Source organism: Callithrix jacchus, chromosome 17, assembly GCF_049354715.1.
Source record: "Callithrix jacchus isolate 240 chromosome 17, calJac240_pri, whole genome shotgun sequence".
NCBI lineage: Eukaryota > Metazoa > Chordata > Mammalia > Primates > Cebidae > Callithrix > Callithrix jacchus.
The window spans coordinates 10,080,884-10,099,265 of record NC_133518.1 but is presented as its reverse complement, the minus strand read 5'-3'; the positions used below and the strand labels follow the sequence as shown (position 1 = coordinate 10,099,265).

The following is an 18,382-nucleotide window of genomic DNA, read 5'->3' as shown; positions in this document are numbered from 1 at the left end:
TCCACTGTCAACATTAGACAGATCAACCAGACGGAAAATTAACAAGCATATCCAGGGCTTGAACTCAGATCTGGAGCAAGCAAACCTGATAGACATTTACAGAACTCTCCACCCCAAATACACAGAATACACATTCTTCTGACCATCACATCACACCTACTCTAAAATTGACCACATAATTGGAAGTAAAGCACTCCTCAGCAAATGCAAAACAACTGAAATCATAACAAACAGTCTCTCAGACCATAGTGCAATCAAGTTAGAACTCAGAATTCAGAAACTAACTCAGAACCGCATAGCGTCATGGAAACTGAACAACTGGCTCTTGAATGTTGATTGGATAAACAATGAAATGAAGGCAGAAATAAAGAAGTTCTTCAAAACGAATGAGAATGAAGACACGCATACCAGAATCTCTGGGACACATTTAAAGCAGTCTCTAGAGGAAAATATATAGCAATAAGTGCCCACATGAGAAGAGTGGAGAGATCCAAAATTGACACCCTATAGTCAAAATTGAAAGGGCTAGAGGAGCAAGATCAAAAAAACTCAAAACCTAGCAGAAGACAAGAAATAAATAAGATCAAAGCAGAACTGAAGGAGAGAGAGACACAAAAACCCTTCAAAAAATCAATAAATCCAAGAGCTGGTTTTTTGAAAAGATCAACAAAATAGACAGACTACTAGTCAGACTGATTAAAAAGAAAAGAGAGAACAACCAAATAGATGCAATAAAAAATGATAAAGGGGAAATCACCACAGATTCCACAGAAATTCAAACCATCATCAGAGAATATTACAAACAACTCTATGCACATAAACTAGTAAACCTGGAAGAAATGAATAAATTCCTGGACACTTGTATCCTTTCAAGCCTAAATCAGGAGGAAACCGAAACTATGAATAGACCAATAACAAGGTCTGAAGTTGAGGCAGAAATTAAGAGCCTAACACGCAAAAAAAGCCCAGGTCCAGATGGGTTCACAGCCTAATTCTACCAGACACACAAAGAGGAAATGTTACCATACCTCCTGAAACTATTCCAAATAATCCAAAACGAGGGAATCCTTCCCAAACCATTTTATGAGACCAACATCATCCTGATACCAAAGCCCGGCAGAGAGTCAACAGGAAAAGAAAACTTCAGGCCAATATCCATGATGAATATAGATGCAAAAATCTTCAATAAACTACTAGCAAGCCGACTGCAACAGCACATCAAAAAGCTTATCCACCACGATCAAGTAAGATTCATCCCAGGAATGCAAGGCTGCTTCAATATACGGAAGTCTATAAACGTAATTCACCACATAAACAGAACCAAAAACAAAAACCACATTATTATCTCAATTGATGCAGAAAAGGCATTTGACAAAATTCAACAGTGCTTTATGCTAAAAACCCTCAATAAACTCGAAATTAATGGAACGTATCTCAAAATAATAAAAGCTATTTATGACAAACCAACAGCCAATATCATACTGAATGTGCAAAAACTGGAAGCATTCCCTTTGAAATCTGGCACTAGACAAGGATGCCCTCTCTCACCACTCCTATTCAATATAGTACTGGAAGTTCTAGCCAGAGCAATTAAGCAAGAAAAAGAAATAAAGGGTATTCAAATAGGAAAGGTGGAAGCCCAATTGTCTCTATTTGCAGACGACATGATAGTATATCTAGAAGACCCCATCGTCTCAGCCCAAAAACTCCTGACACTAATAAGAAACTTCAGCAAAGTCTCAGGATATAAAATCAATGTGCAAAAATCACACGCATTCCTATACACCAATAACAGACTTAAAGAAAGCCAAATCAAGAACGAACTGCCATTCACAATTGCTACAAAGAGAATAAAATACCTAGGAATACAATTCACAATGAACGGAAGGGACCTCTTCAAGGAGAATTACAAACCACTGCTCAACGAAATCAGAGAGGACACAAACAGATGGAGAAACATTCCATGTTCATGGTTAGGAAGAATCAATATTGTGAAAATGGCCATACTGCCCAAAGTAATTTACAGACTCAATGCTATCCCCATCAAGCTACCATTGACTTTCTTCACAGAACTGGAAAAACCCACCTTGAACTTCATATGAAACCAAAAGTGAGCCCACATAGCCAAGTCAATTCTAAGCAAAAAGAACACAGCAGGAGCCATCACACTACTGGACATCAAACTATACTACAAGGCTACAGTAATCAAAACAGCCTGGTACTGGTACCAAAACAGAGATATAGACCAATGGAACAGAACAGAAGCATCGGAGGCAACACAACATATGTACAACCATACAATCTTTGATAAACCTGACAAAAACAAGCAATGGGGAAAGGAGTCCCTGTTTAATAAATGGTGTTGGGAAAACTGGCTAGCCCAGTGCAGAAAGCAGAAACTGGACCCCTTCCTGACACCTTACACTAAAATTAACTCCTGATGGATTAAAGACTTAAACATAAGACCTGGCACCATAAAAACCCTAGAAGTAAATCTAGGCCAAACCATTCAGGACATAGGAGTAGGCAAGGACTTCATGACCAAAACGCCAAAAGCATTGGCAACAAAAGCCAAAATAGACAAATGGGACCTAATCAAACTCCACAGTTTCTGCACAGCAAAAGAAACAGTCACTAGAGTGGATCGGCAACCAACAGAATGGGAAAAAATTTTTGCAGTTTACCCATCTGACAAAGGGCTGATATCCAGAATTTACAAAGAACTCAAACAAATTTACAAGAAAAAGACAAACAAGCCCATTCAAAAGTGGGCAAATGATATAAACAGACACTTTACAAAAGAAGACATACATGAGGCCAACAAACATATGAAAAAATGCTCATCATCACTGGTCATTAGAGAGATGCAAATCAAAACCACGTTGAGATACCATCTCACGCCAGTTAGAATGGTGATCATTAAAAAATCTGGAGACAACAGATGCTGGAGAGGATGTGGAGAAATAGGAACACTTTACACTGCTGGTGGGAGTGTAAACAATTGTGCAAGACAGTGTGGCAATTCCTCAAGGACCTAGAAATAGAAATTCCATTTGACCCAGCAATCTCGTTACTGGGTATATATCCAAAGGACTATAAATCTTTCTACTATAAGGACACATGCACACGAAATGTTCATTGCAGCACTGTTCACAATAACAAAGATCTGGAACCAACCCAAATGCCCATCGATGATAGACTGGACAGGGAAAATGTGGCACATATACACCATGGAATATTATGCAGCAATCAGAAATGATGAGTTTGTGTCGTTTGTAGGGACATGGATGAATCTGGAGAACATCATTCTCAGCAAACTGACACAAGAACAGAAAATGAAATACCACATATTCTCACTTATAGGTGGGTGATGAACAATGAGAACACATGGACACAGGGAAGGGAGCACTACATACTGTGGTCTATTGGGGGGAATACGGGAGGGACAGCCAGGGGGGGAACTGGGGAGGGATAGCATGGGGAGAAATGCCAAATGTGGGTGAAGGGGAGGAAGGCAGCAAAACACACTGCCACATGGGGACCTATGCAACTATCTTGCATGTTCTGCACATGTATCCCAAAACCTATATGTATATATATACCTGGAGGCATCGTGCTAACTGACTCAGACTATATTACAAGGCTACAGTAACCAAAACAGTATGGTTCTTGTACCAAAACAGACCTATAGACCAATGGAACAGAAAAGAGACCTCAGAAATAACAGCACACATCTACAACCATCTGATCTTTGACAAATCTGACAAAAACAAGCAATCGGAAAAAGGATTCCCTATTTAATAAATGGTAATAAGTGGTTTTGGGAAAACTGGCTGCCCATATGTGGAAAACTAAAACTAGACTCCTTCTTTACACCTTATACAAAAATTAACTCAAGATGGATTAAAGATTTAAATATAAGACCTAAAACCATGAAAATCCTAGAAGAAAGCCTAGGCAATACCATTCAGGACATAGGCATGGGCAAAGACTTCATGACTAAAACACCAAAAAACAAAAGCCAAAATTCACAAATGGGATCTAATTAAATTAAAGAGCTTCTGCACAGCAAAAGAGACTATTATCAGAGTGAACAGACAACCTACATAATTGTAGAGCATTTTTGCAATCTATCCAACTGACAAAAGGCTAATATCCAGAATCTACAAGGAACTTAAATTTACAAGAAAAAAACAACTACATCAAAAAGTGAGTGAATGATATGAGCAGACATTTCTCAAAAGAAGACATTTATGCAGCCGACAAACCTATGAAAAAAGCTCATCATCGCTGGTCATTAGAGAAATGCAAACCAAAGCCACAGTGAGATACCATCTCACACCAGTTAGAATGGTGATTGTTAAAAGGTCAGGAAACAACAGGTGCTGGAGAGGATGTGGAGAAATAGGAATGCTTTTACATTGCTGTTGGGAGTATAAATTAGTTCAACCATTGTGGAAGACAGTGTGGTGATTCTTCAAGGACCTAGAACTAGAAATACCATTTGACCCAGCAATCCCATTACTGGGTATATATGCCAATGATTATAAATCTTTTTAATATAAAGACACATGCACGCCTTTTTTTTTTATTGCAGCACTGTTCACAATAGCAAAGACTTGGAACCAGCCCAAATGCCCATCAATGATAGACTGGATACAGAAAATGTGGCACATAGATGCCATGGAATACTATGCAGCCATTAAAAAGTTTGAGTTCTTGTCCTCTGCAGGGACATGGATAAAGCTGGAAGCCATCATTCTCAGCAAACTGACAAAAGTACAGAAAGCCAAACACTGCATGTTCTCACTCATAAGTGGGAGTTAAACAATTAGATTACATGGACACAGGGAGAGGAACATCACACACTGGGGCCTGTTGGAGAGTTGGGGGCTAGGGGAAGGATAGCATTAGGAGAAATATCTAATATAGATGTTGGGATGATGGGTGCAGCAAACCACCATGGCACGTGTAACAAACCTGCCATGTTAATATACCTGTGTAACAAACCTGCACATTCTGTACATATACCCCAGAACTTAAAGTATAATTTTAAAAATCTGCTATGCATATTTTATCTGTACTAGAGCAGGTTCATTATTTCTATTATAGATACTTAGAAGGAATCAATTAGGAAGGGATTTCTGTATACTCACTCTCATTAACTCAGTTGCTAAATCTGTCTTTTACAAGGATTTTGAAATGTTTCAAGTGTTCTGCTTTAGAAAATTGAGGCACTTACATGAAAACAAGTAACATTATTTTAGAAGTACTCTACAATCTAAGATTAATAAGGTAAAAACCAACTTCATCTGAAACAAAATCAAGGCATGATATTGATCCCAAATGTGAGATTATCTACGGGTATAATTTGTGTTATTTTGTGTTTGATTATGACATGAGATGTTCGTGTGTGAGAGAGAGAACAAAAAGAGAAAAAAAATAAATTACTGTCCAAAGAGTTAAATAAACTTTTCCCAAATCATGCAATAAATTAGTGTCGAAATGAGCCTTAGACAATGAATCGTCAAATTTTTATTCTACTGTTCATTGTATAACATCAACAATTATATTACTTTCTTCTTAACAATTTATTGACTATGTTCTGATTAAATAGACTTTACAGAAGTATTTTCCAAAGCTAATCAAAGCACATTTAAAAAACTAATAATGGCATAATATTTATAAAGAGAAAGTGATACAGCAGTCACTGTAAAAATGACCAGTGCATAAAATAAACATTCAATGATACATTACCAATAAATTTTCTTATACGTAAAATGATATATATCACATCCTTCACAGGTTTATATAACTCATTGAAAGCAAACTCAGCAGCAAGCAAAGCTGAAGGCTATCCTCAAATTCCAGCCTTCCCCTCATGCCAGAAGATCAATGCAAATGATTTTCTGTATAAGTAAATTGATAATACAATCTACAAGAGTTGCTAGCACAAAAGACTGGCCAAGCTGAAGGAAAATAGAATCTGAATAGACTGCCTGGCTGCCCCAGATAATAATTTAATGTTTTGGAATCAACCATTCAAAACATTACACTTCCTTGGCATGCACACTGACACCTTAGGCTTTAACTGAGCATACGGAGTCCTACATGTCATTACCAGACCAGGAAAACAGCCCCAGTTCTCACAATTAAAGGATTCAAATTAACTTTATGTGTTGTCTTAGTTAACAAAGTCTTAATGTTATAAAAGTCATTGTTTCCCATACAGCTCATGCTTCCATAATACATGGATCATTAATTATGTGGGGTTTAGATATCAGATTAGTCATTGCCATTCTATCATTATCTTTTTCTTTGCCTGCTATGACAAGGTTATCTTCAAAGATTGTACAGATGGAGCATTCTTTCTTAATCATAAATGTTGAGGTTGTTACTTATTCAGGCTTACATCAACCCAGAAGTCAGTAGGGCCCAAGGGAAACAAGTAATACTAAAGACAAAAAACATTATTACAACCTCCTCTTTCAACAGACAAGGAAACTGAGGTTCAGAGAGAATTCTGTGACCTGCCTGAGGTTACACACCCTGATAGTAGCAGAAGCAGAAGTAAAATTCCGTTCTCTGAATTCTGAGAGACCAGAGCTCTCGTCTACAAATATTGTAAGGTTTTAGAATTGGTTTAACCTCCTGTCACTTTAAAGTCAAAATTTCATTCTACTTATAAATATGCCTAGTCACTGCTGTACTCTGAAATATCTCAAGGAATTTTATAAAATAAGTGAAAAGAATACATGTAGTCCCACAGAAATGAAAATAGAGGCTCTGTGAATTATATAAAATTTTTCTTTGGATGGAAATATTAAAAATTTATCCTATTTTCACAGATAACTCTAGATACCTTTTTGATGTTGTTGTTTTTTCAAACTGAAAGCAAGTTTATTACGAAAGTAAAGGAATAAAAGAATTGCTATGCCATGGACAGAGAAGCCCGAAAGGCTGCTGGTTGTTTACTTTTTTGTTTACCTCTTGATGATATGCTAAACAAGGAGTGGATTATTCATGCCTCCCCTTTTTAGACCACGCCCTGATGTTGCCATGGCATTTGTAAACAGTCATTATGCTGATGGGAGTGTAGAAGTGAGGACAATCAGAGGTCACTCTCATCACCCTTTTGGTTTTGGTGGGTTTTGGCCAACTCCTTCACTGCAACACGTTTTATCAGCAAGGTCTTTATGACCTGTATATTGTGCTGACTTCCTATCTCATCCTATGACTCAGAATGCCTGGTGTTGGGAAAACTGGCTAGCCATATGCAGAAAGCTGAAACTGGATCCATTCCTTACCCCTTATACAAAAATTAAATCAAGATGGATTAAATACTTAAACATAAGACCTAACTCCTTATAAACCATAGAAGAAAACCTAGGCAAAACCATTCAGGACATAGGTGTAGGCAAGGACTTCATGACTAAAACACCAAAAGCAATGGCAACAAAAGCCAAAACAGAAAAATGCGATCTAATTAAAGAGCTTCTGCACAGCAAAAGAAACTATTAGAGTAAACCAGCAAACAACAGAATGGGAAAAAAGTTTGCAATCTACCCATCTGACAAAGGACTAATATCCAGAATCTACAAAGAACTGAAACAAATTTACAAGAAAAAAAATCCCCATCAAATAGTGGGCAAAGGATATGAACAGATGCTTCTCAAAAGCAGACATTTATGCGGCCAACAAACATATTTTAAAAAGCTCATCATCACTGGTTATTGGAGAAATGCAAATAAAAACCACATTAAGATACCTCTCATGCCAGTTAGACAGGCAATCACTAAAGAAATCAGGAGAGAACAGATGCTGGAGAAGATGTGGAGAAATAGGAACACTTTTACACTGTTGGTGGGAGTGTAAATTAGTTCAGCCATTGTGGAAGACAGTGTGGCGATTCCTCAAGGATGTAGAACTAGAAATTCCATTTGACCCAGCAATCCCATTACTGGGTACATACCCAGAGGATTATAAATCATTCTATTATAAAGACACATGCACACATATGTTTTTTATTGCAGTACTGTTCACAATAGCAAAGACTTGGAACCAACCCAAATGCCCATAAATGATAGACTGGATAAAGAAATATGGCACATATATGCCATGGGATACTGTGCAGCCATGAAAAAGGATGGGTTCGGGGGTTGTGCATGATTAGTAGCTGCTACACTGGAAAGATGGTGGAGCAAGAGCAAAGAAAAATCCCTTTGGTTCCAAAAAATCTCCTGAAAAAGAGGAAGACTTATCAAGCCCTCAAAGCCACTCAGGCAAAGCAGGCACTTTTGGGAAAGAAGGAGCAGGGTAAAGGAGAAGGGCCCAGGTTTAAGTGATTGGAATCATTCCTACATGATTCCTGGCGGCAGACATGTGACAAGGTGCATGTCAGATGACTAGAAGTGAAGCCTCACACCTTGGAATTGCCAGATAAGCATTCCTCGGCCTTTGTCATATGCATTGAAAGGATTGATGGCATGAGCTTACTAGTGCAGAGACCCATTGCAAGACTTCACCTAAAGAAAATTTTTAGTGATGTGTTTGTAAAAGTCACCCCTCAGAACCTAAAAATGCTGAATGCTGCATATAGTGGAAGCTTATGTAACCTGGGGATTTCCAAATCTGAAGTCTGTCCAGGAACTCATTTTGAAATGTGGAGAAGCCAGGGTCAAGGATATCTGTCAGACTATCCCTCTGACAGACAACACTGTGATTGAGGAGCACCTGGGGGAGTTTGGTGTCATTTGCTTGGAAGACCTCATTCATGAAATTGCCTTCCCGGGGAAGCATTTCCAGGAGATCTCATGGTTCTTGCTCCCTTTCCACCTCTCAGTGGCCCATCATGCTACCAAAAACAGAGTGGGCTTCCTCAAGGAGATGGGCAGACTTGGCTCTCAGGGTTAATGCATCAATCAGCTCATCCACCAGCTGAACTAGACCCAGGTGCCAAACTGCAATAAATTTTTATCAATGAAGTAAAAGCATGTGTTTCTGGGTTTTGGAGAATTTGTATCAAGTATCTTCAGAGAAGATTATTTCCTGCTTTATCCGTAAAAACTGGAAAAGAAGGGTCAAAGAAAAGATAGTAGCTGGACAGGCCCAATGGCTCATGCCTATAATCCCAGTATTTTGGTAGGCTGAGGAGGGTGGATCACCTAAGGTCGGAAGTTCGAGATCAGCCTGACCAACATGGCAAAACCACATATCTACTGAAAATACAAAAATTAGCAGGACATGGTGGCCTATGCCTGCAATCTCAGCTACTCTGGAGGCTGAGGCAGGAGAATTGCTTGAACCCAGGAGGCAGAGCTTGCGGGGAGCCGAGATCATGCCATTGCACTCTAGCCTGGGCAATAAGAGTGAAACTCCATCTCAAAAGAAAAAAGAAAAGAAAAAACAGTAGTTTATGTTCATGGCAAGCACCTCTCATCACAGTCCAGTTCCAAGGAAATATTCTAGTGTTTTCTACATTGGCTGCCGCCTCATCTGAAATCAGCACATTCCATGGAGGAAGGAGTCCTCTTCCTCTTTTTTTCCCAAGGAGTCCCAGGCTACCAGGAGTTACCTTAGGGCCTCTCCTGTGTGCATTAAGAGACAAGACCAAAAAAAATGGAGAAAAATAATTCAGTCGACTGAGAAGAAAAAACCTTTTCCCAGAAAAACACATTTCAAGAAGAGAAAAACATAAATGCCTTTTAAATATACTTATAACTTGTTTATCCACTTTTAATTAAGTTGACTTTTAACCATAGTATTTTAAAAAAAGAAAAAGAAATCTTTTCAGATCTCTTATTACCCAACTTTAGCCATGCCAAGCGCCAATATTTCTAGCTTTTGAGATTTACCACAGGTAGCCTCCTAGGTGCTCAGAGAAAGGAAAATTTCAGACAGTCCATGGAAGAGACCAGAATAGACAAAGTAATGCAGATATTAAACCAGAAACAACTTACTTCCTAGGTGGGGAATTGAACCCGGACCACCACTGTGAAAGTGCAAAAACCTTCACTACTGAGCTACACCATGGGACGGCCTCCATTTCCTTTCCCAGAAGGAGTCTAGAGTAGTTATTTTGAGCTTGCAAAGACTTTTAACTTTCTAATGTGATTTTAGAGGTCATATGACATGAACGCTAAAATTCCTGTTCCCTGGAAGGCGAAGACCAAGAGAAGGTACCGCCACATAATTAAAAGATTAAGTTCCCAAGGACATAAAAAAAGGTGGAGACTTCATCCAGTTTTTTTTTTTTATTGCATTTTGGGTTTTGGGGTACATGTGAAGAACATGCAAGATAGTTGCATGGGTACACACGTAGCAGTGTGATTTGCTGCCTTCCTCCCCTTCACCTATATCTGGCATTTCTCCCCATGCTATCTCTCCTCAACTCCCCATCCCCACTGTCCCTCCCCTATTCCCCCCAATAGACCCCAGTGTGTAGTGCTCCTCTCCCTGTGTCCATGTGTTCTCATTGTTCAACACCCGCCTATGAGTGAGAACATGCGGTATTTCATTTTCTGTTCTTGTGTCAGTTTACTGAGAATGTTGTTCTCCAGGTTCATCCATATCCCTACAAAGGACACGAACTCATCGTTTTTGATTGCTGCATAATATTCCATGGTGTATATGTGCCACATTTTCCCTGTCCAGTCTATCATCGATGGGCATTTGGGTTGATTCCAGGTCTTTGCTATTGTAAACAGTGCTGCAATGAACATTCGTGTGCATGTGTCCTTATAGTAGAACAATTTATAGTCCTTTGGATATATACCCAGTAATGGGATTGCTGGGTCAAATGGAATTTCTATTTCTAGGTCCTTGAGGAATTGCCACACTGTCTTCCACAATGGTTGAACTAATTTACACTCCCACCAGCAGTGTAAAAGTGTTCCTATTTCTCCACATCGTGGTTTTGATTTGCATTTCTCTAATGACCAGCATTTTTTCATATGTTTGTTGGCCTCATGTATGTCTTCTTTCGTAAAGTGTCTGTTCACATTCTTTGCCCACTTTTGAACGGGCTTGTTTTTTTCTTGTAAATCTGTTTTAGTGCTTTGTAAATTCTGGATATCAGCCCTTTGTCAGATGGGTAAACTGCAAAAATTTTTTCCCATTCTGTTGGTTGCCGATTCACTCTAATGACTGTTCTTTTGCTGTGCAGAAGCTGTGGAGTTCATCCAGTTTTTTTTTGTTTTTTTTGTTTTTTTTTTTTTTGTTCCAGGGACCTGCAGCCAAGCTTGTTACTGACCAGTTTGTTGGGTCATCTTGAAAAGCAGGCTTACAGGTGTTGTAAGCCCGTGTTTTATCCTAAAGCATCCCTCAACACAGAAAAATCAATTCATAGAACAAAATGCACCAGCTTGAGACTAGCCTTAGAATTTTTTCACATTAATTAAAACTTTACAGAGGAAATAAACACTGATTTTTTTTAACCATTCCTTCAACCATTTACACAGAGAGCGAGAAGCCAGAAATCTGACTAGTAAGAAATTCTTACCCTTTTGCGAGCATGCTAGGCTTCTGGGTCCCCTTTCCCTGAGCAGCCCTAGTGATCCAGCCTGCAGTGCCATTGCCCTTGGGGCCAAGCCACATCATAAAAGAAAATCACCTTTTTTTTTTGTTCTGGCCAGAGTAAAATATGTGTGATAAAGCGCAGACATTAGCCACTGTGCTTAGCACCCAATGTCAAACTGGCGAGGCTTAAATTTGCCCCCAGATAGATCCCTTCATCTTTAATCCAACCTCCAACTAGGATTTTCAACACACGGTCTCTGGGCAGGATGGCCATCCTGCGTAATAGAAAAGATAAGAAAGAGAAAGGAAAAAGTAGATAAGTAAAGTATTGCCTGTGTGGGGTGGGGTAGGCGAAATGATCAGGGAGGCCAGTGAAAGACCCTTCCATTGCAGCAACACTGAAAGGCTCAGGCAGCTGCAGTTGCTATCATGAATGGATCTTTTCCAGCAGTCCCAGCAGCTCTCAAGTTTCCCCTTTTGGGGAGGAAAAAGCTCCCCAACTCCCACAATCCTGTACATGCCTCACTCTGTCACCCACAGCCATCAGCAAAGAGGGCAAGGCAGATTAACCCAAAGAGAATAGCAGTTAACATCCCGTCGTGCGGAACCTGTTCTTAAAGGGACTTTACTGAGAGGGTCCTCTAACCCGCTAAATCTTAGAAGGGACTCTAACCCTCCTAAGTCTCTAACCCACTCTGTCTTAGGAAAAACTCTAACTCCCCTAAGTTGTGCCTCTAACCAAATCCCATTCTCTACCCAGGTATCCTACCGCTTACCCAAAGTCGTCCAATCAGTGCTGCCGTCTATTTCCTTTGGATCAGGGGGTCTCCTCAGTATTGTCCCTTTTGCAGTTCATGAAAAATATGTTACCAGAACCCAACTGTTACCCAAAGTTAGCCTTTGGGTCGGCGTTTCTGCAGTACAGTCACCTCCATGGCTGTCAGAAGTATGTTACTGGACCCCAACACTTACCCAAAGTAAGTGCAAAGATACGCAAGGTGTTACCATGCTGGCTATATTTCACAGCTGTAGTGGAAAAAGACATGCACGCTCATTTATTAAGCACAGAGAGAAGGTGGCAAGGAGGATCTGAACAAGAATAGGTTTCATTTGTGACACTTACTAAGAAAATAATATTGATATTGTCCCAAAGGCAATATTGTTCAGAAACTTATGAACAATGTTGTTTAGAAACTTCAGAAATTCACTATATTCAACATATTTCTCAATAGATTATAGTCAATATATTTCTCAATAGATTATAATATTTAATATATTTCTCAATACATTATAATATTCAGATACTGAATGATGTTGAGAGAATGGAAAGCAAATAAAACAATACAGACTTCAAAGAAATCCTTCTTAATTTTACAAGAGGAAGACTATGTGATTTGTATGACATTCAAGGAAGATATCAAGGCAATTGGTATTTTCAGAGAAAACTTCAGACATGAAATATGTAAGGAAAAAATACCATCAAGGAATTTCTAATTAAAACCTTTCTTTTTGATCTAAAAATTTCTCTTCACTGCAGCAATTAATATTTACGAGCATTAGAAAACCTAATATTTACTGGGTTAATTGCTTTTTTAACAAGAGAACACTTTTAGAGAGGTCTTCCTTCTCTTGAACTACTCACCACTCATACACACCATCAAATAAATGGGCCACTCAAGCATGTTTCTACCATGTGAGCCTCTCTACCGCATATCACACATGATTAGATGAAGAAAACTCTATCAACAGGTGAAGAACTAGTCTAGAGACAGTTCTGCACTAATCCCATTGACAGTTATGTAGGAAAGGCTTAAATTGTAGGTATACCAATTCTAATCGGCACCTAGGAAGGCATATGGGTCAATTAGATTGAGACACTGAACTTTCCAGATTCATGTGTATTTGGAGCCTTCTCAGGGAGATCTGGCAAATTAGGTAGAGAAAAGTCCATCTGCCAAGAGACAGAAGAACAAAGAGGCCCAGAGAGAAAAATGGTCTATGTCAGCCTGCAAGGAATAAGATATGGGAATGGTGCTACATCCAATTCAGGAACTGTCCAGGTTCTGGGACTAGCCCTTTATAAGAAGAATAACCACACAATTTGTATTCTAAGCTTGGTGTATTAGTTGCCTAGGGCTGCCTTAACAAATTACACAAACTTAGTAGCTTAAAACAGCAAAAATTCATTCTCCCACATGTCCACAGGTGACCACTGGGCCAAAATCATAGGCCCCACTGCCAAGTGGGGCTACCCTCCATCTGGAAGCTCTAGGAGAAAATCAGTCTCTTGCCTCTTTCAGCTTCTGGTAGCCACCAGCATTCCTTATGTCATGGCCATAGCTCCCATCTCTGCATGCCAAGCCCTCCTCTGTCTCTCTTACAAGGAGATACGTAATTGCCTTGAGAGTCCACTGGGATAATCCAGGATAATGTCTCCATATCAAGATTTTTAATAATCACATCTACAAAGACTATTTTCCCCTATAAGTTAACATTTACAGATTCTAGGGATGAGGACCTGATATATTTTAGAGACTTTCTGTCATCTACACCAGGACATCTCTGAAAATAAAAAAAGAAGGATCCATTTGTAACACTTCAAGGATAGAAGACAAAATCTAGGTCTGGCAAAGGCATAAGAATGACACAATGGACTTTGGGAACTTGGGTGGAAGGTGGGCAAAGTATGAAAGACTACAAATAGGGTACAACGTACACTGCTCCATCATGCGTGCACCAAAATCTCACCAATCACCACTAAAGAACTCACTCATAACCAAACACCACCTGTACCCCAATAACCTACAGAAAATAAATTTTTAAAATATATATAGGTCTGGGCCGGGCACGGTGGCTCACGCCTGTAATCCCAGCACTTTGGGAGGCCAGGCCGGGTGGATCACGAGGTCAAGAGACGGAGACCATCCCAGTCAACATGGTGAAACCCTGTCTCTACTAAAAATACAAAAAAAATTAGCTGGGCATGGTGGCGCGTGCCTGTAATCCCAGCTACTCAGGAGGCTGAGGCAGGAGAATTGCCTGAACCCAGGAGGCAGAGGTTGCGGTGAGCCGAGATCGCGCCATTGCACTCCAGCCTGAGTAACAAGAGTGAAACTCCGTCTCAAAAAAAAATCTAGGTCTGACCCAGGCAACCTGGATGTGTGCTCTCCCTGGAGTCCCAAATGAACTTCTAGATCCTGGGACATAACAACACCAGTTATCTCATCTCTGCACTGATTATAAACATTCTCCCTGAAGCTACCATAACAAATTGATACCAAATTCACTTTCTGCCCCCGATTTTTAAAAGACGTCACCTTATCTTTCTGATATACCTCTTTATTTTTTAAGATCTTAATTGGCTTTTGAAATGATATTTACGGATACATACTAGGTATATATATTTCTGGGGTACATGAGATATTTTGATACCGGCATAGGGGATGATTAATGGACATAACATATGGTTATATACAATTAATAAGATCTTTTATTTGATAGCACCACACAGTAACTACAGTCAGCAATAATTTGTTGCACATTTTAAAATGACTGGAGTACAATTAAAATGCTCGTAACAAATAAATGATGAATGCTTGAAGTGACAGATACCCCATTTAACCTGCTATGATTATTACACATCTCATTTGTTTTTATAAAACCAATATGAGTTTCAGTGCTTTGCAATCACACAGCTCTTTATTGAGACACAAGACAAAACTCAGGAGTCAAGTTTCCTTGCCTCTTCCATTTTTAAACATATGGTGCCTTCTTCGAATGTACCCAGAGTTCAAGCCTTTTCTATATAACTGTTAAATGACATACCTGAATTTCTGCTTCATAAGGAAGCAAATAATAAATAAATCTTGGAGATGTCAGCAGATAAATGAGGAAATATGCAATGACAAAAGGACTTTCCAATTTTTCATGAAATGGTATCAGCCAGGCATCTGCCCTTTCACTGCGTCAGTTAACATCACCTTTCAATCCAGTAACTTCGCTCTCAGTGACTGTGACATAAAAGATGACAGAAACCCTTCTGTGCCATATTGCTTACTTTTACAATAGTTCCGGGAGTGGGCACCAGAACCATTACCAACAAGCAAGTTCCAGTATCTTCAGAGGCACAAATGAACAAATGACACTCTCTGGAATAACTTCCAATATATTTGCGCCATGAAAAATGTAAGACTCTCAGAATATACGGAAATCAAAAGAAAGTCTTTATCTACGTTGCCAGAGATTTTAACACTAAAGCTACTGAATATTTTCCTTACCAACACAGTAGTCTATGCCACTGGATGTACTCTTCAGCTGGTCAATAATATGATGGCCTATAAGGCAAAGAGCCATTCCAATAAAACCTTCCCACTAAGACTGCACTGCTCCTCACAGTTGCATTTTTAGGATAATTGCATGGCGAGAACATGCCGCTTCCCTCTTTTTTGTATCAGACTTTGCATTTCGTTGATATAAAGCATCGTTCATAGACCGTTTTGTTTCCTCCCATTCTTTCTTTGGCAATAATAAAGCTGAGGATTGTTGGATAATTCAACAGTGTCAAAGCACTAAGTCAGTGCCACATTTTCAGCTGAACCACCCAAAATTTTCTAAGGAAGCCACATTAATCTCATAAAATCAGGAAATGTTCAAGGAAAAATAGGGCAGGTGCTGTGTAAAAGAAAAAGAACTGCCTCTTTTCTCGAGAGAATAATTTGACATACATTTGTTGAGCCGACTCAACACCAGGCACTATTCTAGGACAGAGATAATGTCTCTCTTCATTAGGCATTTGCAAACACTTAGAGGAAACAAGCAGGATAATTGCAGAAAAAAATAACGTTTATTAGGTTGTCAAATACAAAATAGAAGACTGTTTCCTGTGTACCAATGAATCGTGACTCCTTAAAACATAATACTCAATAAACAGTTTCAAAAATAACAAAAATCAAGTAGCACATCATGCATAATGTCACATAAATAGTTGCCCTTAGAATGACTTAGAAAAGTCTATGAGAGGTCGAGTGCAGAGGCTCATGCCTGTAATCCCAGCTCTTCGGGAGGCCGAGGCAGCAGATCACCTGAGGTCAGGAGTTTGAGACCAGCCTGGCCAAAGTGGTGAAGCCTTGTCTCTACTAAAAGCGCAAAAATTAGCTGGGCATGGTTGCAGGTGTCTGTAATCCCAGCTACTCGGGAGGCTGAGGTAGGAGAAATGCTTGAGACCAGGAGATAGAGGTTGCAGTGAGCCGACATCATGCCACTGCAGTCCATCTGGACGACAGAGCAAGACTCTGTTGTGCTTAGCGGGCCTAGAGTTAGAGCCTGAGAAACGTCATTTTATAAGACAAAGCTGTTTTTTTCCAAAAATAAGTTGTACTGTCCCATTCTCCTTGCAATAACTGCTGACCTTGGCTTCTGTAAACCTGCTAGCTTGCTCTAAAGAACGCACACCATGTAAAGCTGCTTGTCTTTTTCTTATTAGTAACTGTCTGGCCTTTACTTATCCGTAGTTACCACGATAAGCTTCTGTAGAGTTGCTTGCCCTGCATCCAGGATGTGGTTTTTCAGCTTAAATACCCTGCTCCCCCTGAGTTCGGAGGCACGGCTTGGAGAGACGTGAGTCCTCCGTGGTCGCCGGCAGTAAACACCCTGCAATTCAGCATACTTTTGTCTTGGTTGATTATTTCAATCTCGCATCCAATACTTCACTGTCTAATAAAAAAGAAAAGGCTATGAGAGTTCAGAAGGTGAGAGAAATTACTCTGGTTGGGAGTTTCCAGCAGGTGACACCAGGAAGGGAGGCTCAAAACTGGATCCTGAGGGCAAGTAGAATTTAAATAATGATACCCAGGAGAAAAACGCAAGTTGCATTCAACCAGTGAAGGAGAGGTTAACTGGGCCAAGCCAGAGATGGAGTGTAAAGTTAATGGCTGCTAAGACTAGAAGCACTAACTGGGAAAGGATTGTAATATAAGCTGTCTTCAACCACACAGAAGAATTAAGACTTTTTGCTGTTCTGCAGTAGTACAACTAACAGCCACACTAGAAGAGACCTGGGTTCAAGCCCTTGTTCATTAGCTAACTAGATATAGAACTTGAACCAATTCATTTTTCTTATATGTAGTAAGTAAAATTGAACTAGAAATTGACCTAGGGTAATGTTTCCCAGTCTTGCTATATATAAAAACCACTTTATAAAGTGAAAAATTACATTACTTGAATGATAATAATTGTACTTTTTAAACAATACATCGTAACATTCAAAAAAGACACTGACTGTGAAATATAGAATAAAAAGCTATTATGAATTTAACATTGATTTTAACATATTTGTACTCTATTGCCCACAATAGCATCTAAATTCTACTGAAAAGTCCTGATGAGTATAAGACTGATCACATTACTGCTTAATTTGCATTTCTCTGATTACTAATGAGATTGTGCATCATTTTGTGTATTTATAGGTCATTTTGAATCTTCTATGAAATGCCTTCTAGTGCCTTTTGCTCATTTCTTTATTGTGTTGTCATTCTGTAACTGATTTGAATAATGCTTTGTATATCCTATTAATACATAGTTCCTTTCCATTTTTTTCTTTGGAAATGTTTTCTCCTAGTTTGCAGACTGTCACTTTCTGTATGGTGTCTTCTAATGAAAAGAAAGTCTTTGCTTTAATGAAGTTAAATTTATGAGTACTTTCCTTTAGGGTTTGTGCTTTTTGTCTACTTAAGTAATTCTTTCCTACTCCAAGGTTATAAAGACATTTTCCTACATTTTCTACTAAATTTTAAATTTTATCTCTCATATTTTTTCTTAATATATAATATATATTAATGTATAAACAAATACATGCTCATTTTTAAGA

General features: G+C 39.1%; 1 pseudogene; it reads left to right on the top strand.

The window, feature by feature from the left end:
- Window positions 1-8,165: 8,165 nt before the first annotated feature.
- Window positions 8,166-8,946, top strand: LOC108588853 (ribosomal protein uL30-like pseudogene; annotated as a pseudogene).
- The last annotated feature ends 9,436 nt before the right edge of the window (window positions 8,947-18,382 follow it).